The 7,955-nt window shown below is 39.7% G+C and overlaps 1 non-coding gene across 1 annotated transcript; it reads right to left on the bottom strand.

Annotated features, from left to right (window-relative positions):
* Positions 1-1,696: 1,696 nt before the first annotated feature.
* Positions 1,697-1,803, bottom strand: LOC141634908 (small nucleolar RNA R71). The gene has a single exon (XR_012539624.1). It is a non-coding gene; the product is annotated as a small nucleolar RNA R71 (small nucleolar RNA).
* Positions 1,804-7,955: the final 6,152 nt, after the last annotated feature.

Raw genomic sequence — 7,955 nt, forward strand, 5'->3', positions numbered from 1 at the left:
AAGTTTTATTTCCTTAATCTCTCTTTTGTTCATCCTTTATTTTGGGTAATTGAAGATTATTTGGGTTATTATTGGGAGATTGACAACCTCTCAATCAAGCATCAAGTACTTCTTTTATTCTTTGCTTTATTATTGGCATCATTAGTAGGTATAATTCTCTTAATCTCTCTTTAATTATTGTTAAATACTTTCATTTATTCATCATGTTTCCTTTTGTTGGTATGATTGACAACTTTGCTAGCATGATCAACATGATAATGAGTGAGTAGTGACCTAGCTAGGGTTAATGGGTAATTAGGGGAAACCAACATGGGGAATGATTCATGCTTAAATTAATATGCTTTCATGGTTTATTTGCTTGCTTGTTTTGATCTCAACTCATGCACATGTTATGTTTGATGAAATGTGAGCCTATGAATCCTTGCATTTTTTACCCATCACCTATCTTTTCAATGAGACTTGTAAGACATAAACCAACTCGAGTCTCACTAGACCATGCATGTTGTTGAGTAGGGAAGACTAAGTCGACTTGTAGGTGTTGTACAATCTAATCGATTTGGCTCCGAGACCCAAACTTTCCTAGGATTGTAAGATATAACCGAACTCAATCCATCACAACAATAATTTGCTTGCTTATAATTTGAGAACATGTTTGTATGATCAATTCCCATGATTCCCCTATGACCCCATGACACCCTAGTGCTTTTTATCAATTGTTTACAACCCTTTTATTTCATCTTGCTTATTTATTTTCATTGTTATTTAGTTAGTGACCTTCTACATCAACCCAAATTGTGACACCCCTAAGACACCACTAGTTTCAATAGAAATCTCATCTCAATTCCCGTCCCTTGGGATCCGACCTTTACTTGCCTCTTTACTAATTGTAGAGTTGTTTGTGAAGCTATAAATTGTGTTTTGATTCGGACGTGACCCAACGACAACATCTATTAAATTGTGAACACGAAACGGACCGATCAAAAATGGCGCCGTTGCCGGGGACGGTGTTAACTTGATTTAGATTTTCTTATATTGTTATTAGTGTTGTCTTTCTTTGCCTTGGGGAAGTAAAACTCCTCAAGGTTTATTCTAATTGTTTTCGAGTTGTTTGACACTTTGCATGTCTAGAAGGTCACAAAGTGATTTGTTACCTTTTGACCGAGAAATTGAAAGAACCTTGACAAACAATAGGAGATTTGCTAGGAGGAATTTGAGAGGTATTAGTGAGGTAGTGGATATTCAACCAACTATTGAGTTCATCAACCCTTTTGTAAGAGAAGGTGAGGAGAACCCAACACAAAATACCCCACAAAATCAACCTACAATGCCTAAATTTTCATCACATTCCGTACCCACCAAGGAGAACCTACCCAATGGTACTCCCACACCACAACATTTGACCGGAAATTTTATTGCCAAATCCGCCTTTATCCAATTAGTCGAAAGGAGCCAATTTGGGGGGATGCCTAGTGAAGACCCTCATTCTCATATGGAAACCTTTTGTGACTATTGTGATGCGATTTCTCAAACCGGTGTGACTCAAGACCAAATTCGATGGGTCTTATTTCCTTTTTCTCTAATCGGCACCGCGAAACAATGGTTGAAGGGCCTTGATAAGGCCACTCTCGGAATTGATTCTTGGAAGAAGTTGGCTCTAGCTTTCTATAAAAAGTTCTACCCACCGGAAAAGACTAACATGATAAGAGCTCAAATTACGGGTTTTAAGCAAAGGGATGAAGAATCTTTGTATGAAGCTTGGGAGCGGTTTAAGGGAATTTGTCGCTCATGTCCTCACCATGGACTTAGCGAGTGGTTCTTGGTACAACAATTTTGGAACGGTTTATATGAAGATTCAAGGAACATTCTCAACATGGGATCAAATGGAATGTTCACCGAAGTTGATGACAATCAAACATGGAACAAGATTGAGGAAATGGCGAACCATAACTCACAATAGAGTAGACCTCGCAAGGCTACTAGAGGAGGAAGGCATGAAGTGGACTCCGTTACTCAATTGGGTACTCAACTTAGTGCTCACATTGACACAATCAATTTGAAGTTTGAACAAGCTATGGCTAGACTTGAAGAAGCCTCAAAATCACCAAAGCATCATGTTAATGCCATGACGGCATCCTCATCAATCCCAAGTGGGATATGTGAGAATTGTGGAACTTTGGGACATGACCAAGGTGAATGTAGGGGAACAAATGAACAAGTGAATGCTTTCCAAGCATACAAGAGTGGTACCCCTTATTCCAACTATTACAATGAAAACACCAAGTTTCATCCAAATCTCTCATACAAAAGCCAAAATGTTCAAAACCCTCAAACAACATACACCTCACCTCCCATGAGAAACCAAAATAAAAGACCCTTTTTCAACCAAAACCAAAGTTACCAAAACCAAAATCCATACAATAACCAAAATGACCAAGGTTTTGAAGTTCAAAAAGCGGTCCTCCAAATGAAAAAGAATCAACAAGAGTTTTTCACTCAAATGCAAAAAGATAGTCAAGCAAAGGAAACCACCATCAACAACATTCTAGCTCACACCAAGATGTTGGAAACACAATTGACTCAACTAGCATCTTCAAGCTCACAAAGACAAAAGGGGCAATTACCACCTCAAAGTAATCCCCCAAGACATGAAACGGTTAGTGCCATTCACTTGAGAAGTGGTACAAGGTATGAAGCACCGAAGAAGCAAGTTGAGGATGAAGTTGTGGAAGCAAGTGATAAGGAAGAAATTGTGCAAAACTCCAAAGATGGAGAATCATAAAAAGAAGAGATTTCAAAGAATAATGAAGGCAAGGCCAAGGAGAAGGAGCCCATTGTGATTAGACTTCCTTTTCCAAGTCGTCAAGCCAAGCCCAAATTTGATGACCAACTTGGAAAGTTTATGGAAATTGTGAAGAATTTGGAAGTCTCAATTCCTTTCACGGAATTAATCAATCACGTGCCGGCCTATGCGAAATACATGAAAGACATCCTCACAAAGAAGAAGTCGATCCGGAAACTTGAGACTATCGCCTTCACTAAGGTGAGTAGTGCAATACTTCAAGGGAGTTCGCATCCAAAACTAAAGGATCCGGGAAGCTTCTCAATACCGTGTACCATTGGTGACACCACGATCAACAAAGCCTTATGTGATCTAGGGGCTAGTGTGAGTGTTATGCCGTACTCGGTGAGTAAAAGGTTCGGGATGGGAGAGCTTAAATGCACCAATATCACACTCCAAATGGCCGATAGATCGACGAAGACACCATTAGGGATATGGGAAGATGTCCCCGCATTTAATTGGGAAGTTTTTCATCCCGGTGGACTTTGTCATTGTTGATATGGAGGAAGATTCCAACATTCCAATCATTCTAGGAAGACCCTTCTTACACACTGCGGGTGTGGTGATTGATGTAAAACATGGTGAGCTCACTCTAGAAGTGGGAGATGAGAGTATAACTTTTAATCTTGACAAGACTATGAGAGCTCCCCGTTTACATGAACCGTGTTTTATGATCGATCATTATAGTCGGAAGGATGAAAGGAAGAAGTCGGAACTCCAATGGAAAAAGAAAATTGAAGATGCTCCATTCAAAGAGCAAGTGAATTGTGACAAAGAGAGCTTGCAAGGCTCATCAAAAACAAGCAATGAAGAAGATGGCCTCATTGGCCAAGAAAAGGAAATGGGAAAGTTGTCTCCATCAAATCAAGAGATTTTCAATGATCAACTTAATGAAGTTTGTGGTCTTTGGGACGACGAATTTAAAGGGATTTTTAATCCCTACATTGGTAATGCCATCGATCAAGACCGACAACAAGGGCCAAGGTCTATTGAAGACCTCTATCATGATGATGAACAAGCTTTTGCTTACTTTTTCAAGGTGTTGAGCAACATCAACAACACCTTGAACATGCCCCCTTGACATCTCATCAAGAATGAGAGTTTGGTGAAGTCCTCCCTAAACCACCATTTTTAAATATTTCTAACTCCCTAACTTGCATTTCAATTCTTGTATTGCATTTGTGTTATTTTTGGATTTTTATACTTTGATCAAAATAATTATCATGTTTGAGAGAAGTGAGGGAGGGACTAATAATTTCAATTAATGTGTAGTGCTTTAGCTTAGTGTGGGGATGTCAATTGCCCCCACAATGAAGAACACAAGATATGAAGAAGAATGGAAAAATGACAAGGGATATGCATTGTACACGGATGGAACTGAATCCGGGTACAAAGGGTCGAATCCGAGCGGATTCAGGAGAATCCGCCCGTCTTCAAGCAATCCGGACGTATTGGGTAAAAGACGCACGTCCCGAAATGAGCTGAACTTTTGATATTTTTGACTGTCAGCGAATCCGGGCGTCCTGCATCCAAATCCGCCCGTCTTCAAAAATCCGCCCGTCCTGAAGGGAAGACGCCCGTCTTCTTGGCTGAAGAAAACAAGAAAAATCCCTGGACTGAAATCCGCCCGTCTTTCTGCGAAGACGCCGTCCGTGTTTGCAAATCCGAGCGTCTTCACTGAAAGACGCCCGTCTTTAGGCGAGTTTTTCCAAACCCAGAAAAGGCAGAATCCGCCCGTCCCGAGCAGAATCCGCCCGTCCCGAGCAGAATCCGCCCGTCTTACACCTGCAGTTCAAAATTTTCGGGTTTTATAAACCCCCTCCCACATTCATTTCTTCATTCCTTCACTCATAACACTACTCAAAACCCTCAAAACCCTCATCCTCTCCATCACAAAAAACAAAATTCCTCAACAACATTCACCAAAATCAAATCAATACATCCTTTTAACAACAAATCAATCACTCCTTTTTCAACAAAAATCAAAACCAAGCACAAAATCTTCAACCTTTGAGTCGATTTTTGAACTCATAAAGGCAAAGCCTTTCATCTTTAAATCGATTTGGGTATACTAGAAATTGAAGATTTTTCACTCTTTTCTTGGTTAATTCATCAATGGCAAGGACTAAGGGAGCAACAAAGGCAACAAAGGCAAAGGCACCAAAGGCAAAAACACTTTCATTAAGGCAAAAGACTCTTCAAGCAAAGAAACATTGGCTATGGTGGTAGCAAACCCAAACTTGGAAGTGCAACAACAACAACAACCTCCCATGGGAGCAACAACATCTACTACTCCGGAAATTGATCAACTTGCAAACTATCCGGAGGTAATTTTCATTTCAAAATCCCATAGGGACACTTTTGCCAAGTTTGCTAGAAAATCATTTCAATCCACCAAGTTTATTTGTGAAGATACCTTAGAAAAATTGGGTGTCCTTGAGCAAACTAGAGCCTTTTTCAAAGCCATGGGGTTGGAGAAATTGTTTGAATCAAAAGAATTGACATACCCCTCCCTTACCTTAGAATTTTTGAGTTCTTTGAAAGTTAACAAGGTTGAGACCATGGAGACCATCGAGTTTCGTCTAGCTAATGTTAGTACGCGCATCTCCTTTGAGGAAATGGGTAAAGCTTTGGGTCTTAGTGATTCTCCGAGTTGTCTTAAGAATGTTGGCAAATATGACCTCGACCCTCTTTGGGAGGCGATTTTCGGAAGGAAATTTGAAGAATTTCATGCGAGTCGTGCTATTTTAGTCCACCATCCGGGCATAAGAGTATGGCATAACGTCGTAGGGAACACCATCAATGCAAGAAAAGACACCAACCATTTCACCAAACTCGATTTCGTTCTTCTTGAGTCGGCTTTGAACGTTGGTAGGAAATTCACCAAGCCTTTTAACTTTCTAAGGCTCTTGGTGGATAGATGGTTAAATATTGATTGTGGGAAGAAAGGCACTACCGTTATTATGAATGGAGGCCTAGTCACTATCCTAGCTAAATACTTTGATCCAAACTTCAACAAAGATAACAAGTATGAGGCAAAAGAAGGTGGTCATCTCGTTGATATGCATACTATGATACACAAGTACAAGTGGGTTGCCCATAACCCTCTTGACACCAAGTATGGATGGCTCACTAGTGAGGCTAGTTCTTTCACTTTGCCTTCAAAGATTTGTCGATTGAGTGTCCACCGGACCAACTATCTACTTCCCCTTTCAAAAGAGGCCGAGTATATTATCCAACAACAAAAGGGTGAACTTGAAATACCCTCCTCTTCCATTGTCACACCACCTTACCCTTTTGAGTACCAAGAGTTCAAGCTGGAAGGAGTTGAAGCAAGAAATGATTATTTGACTCTTCTCATGCAAGCAATGCACAAGCAAGCCTTTGAGGATCGGAAAAATGCTTACTTAGCTCAATATCCACCCCTCTTACACTTAGATAGGCAAGGACTACTTTTGCCTAGTTGGGCGGATAAGGAAGTCCTATTTCCGAGTGCATCTAGGGTTGTTCCGGGTGATAATGAGGTTGTTGGTAATGAAGAGGTTGATGATAACATTGATGAGGAAGCAAGTGAATAAGGTGAAGAGCAAGGTGAAGAAGAAAGTGAAGGAGAAAGTGAAGGAGAAAGTGGTGATAAGACCACTTCTAATGAGGATGATGATGATAGTGATGATATGATGGAAGATTAGCAAGCTTTAGAGGCTCCTACCCTCTCAAGGTTTGTCTATTTCTCTCTTTGTTCTATTTATTTATTTTTCTTGATCATTGTTGGAGTAGTCCTAGCACCATTGAGGACTCACACCTCAGTACTTTTGAGGTGTTCTCATTTTATTGTTCCCACCTTTCAAAAACCAAAATGACAAAATTAGTTTCATGCATTGCATAGTGTGTGCATGAACTACACCCATCCTTGGACATTAGCAATAATGTCTAGTTCGGTTTGGGGAAGTTAATGCATACACAACGGGAGGTAATCTAAATTATCCTCTCCGTCATAAACAAAAACCATGTATCATGTAGATAGATTAGTGTAGATTGCATTTAGTGTAGAAATCATGCATCATGTTTGCATAATTTCCCATCATTTTGGCCATTGAGGACAATGCCCATATTAGTGTGGGGATGGGGAATTCTAATTTAACTTTTATTCAAAAATCCAAAAAATTGAAAAATTTCGAAAATCCATAAAAATTTGAAAATTGGAAAAACCCAAAAACATGTTTATTTCTTTTGTAGTGTAGTTATATATATATTGTATATATTGTGTTTGTTCTATCCTTGTTCACATTGAATGACTACGCCATATCCGAGACATGAGGATCATGAAGACCGCATGGTATGATCTTTCCAATCTCCTTTTCCCTCTTTATGTTAATGACTATGTGGCTTTATTTTGATTGATGCGGTATAACAATGTGAACTTAGGACTCGCATTTAGTTTATATGTCATATTAGTTGATAGAATCACTTTCATTAGGATGTATATACTAGTTGCATCATGGCATGTAGTTGCATTTAGATAAAACATTTTGAAAAGTGCCTAATTGAGAACTTTGACAAGAGCAACTAAGCCATTACAAATACTTTTTCAACTTAAGACTTTGCCTACTAGAATGGTAGTAAAACACCCTAGATAGTGTCATCCTAGTGTCTTTTGACCCATGACCCAAATCGTAGTCAAGGGTTTGCATGTGAGTCACCTATCCAACCCTGTGATGCGATGTGGACTTGGTTAACTTGTCTAGGTGACCTTGATTGACCTTGTGGTAAGGCAACCCAAAAATATTTTCTATCAATAAGCTTGAAGTGCTCATTTCGAAAATTTTGTCATGTGGAAGTAATTTAATGCCAAGGAAACCTCAAATGTTATGAAATGTTGAAATGTTGAGAAATTTAGTTGTTTTGATGGAGGCGTACCACTTCAATGTGCTTTGGAGCGGGATCCATTGAATTGGGCCCCCACACGGTTGTGAATTCGACCTCCCAGAGACAGAATGACTATCACCCCGAAAAGCTATTGTCTAGAGGTTAACCGGTTGCCTAATAAGCGATTGGCGAAAGCAAAGGACACTAGCCCGGAAGGGACAAACCCCATCTTAAATTTTTGAATTGTGAA

Source organism: Silene latifolia, chromosome Y, assembly GCF_048544455.1.
Source record: "Silene latifolia isolate original U9 population chromosome Y, ASM4854445v1, whole genome shotgun sequence".
NCBI lineage: Eukaryota > Viridiplantae > Streptophyta > Magnoliopsida > Caryophyllales > Caryophyllaceae > Silene > Silene latifolia.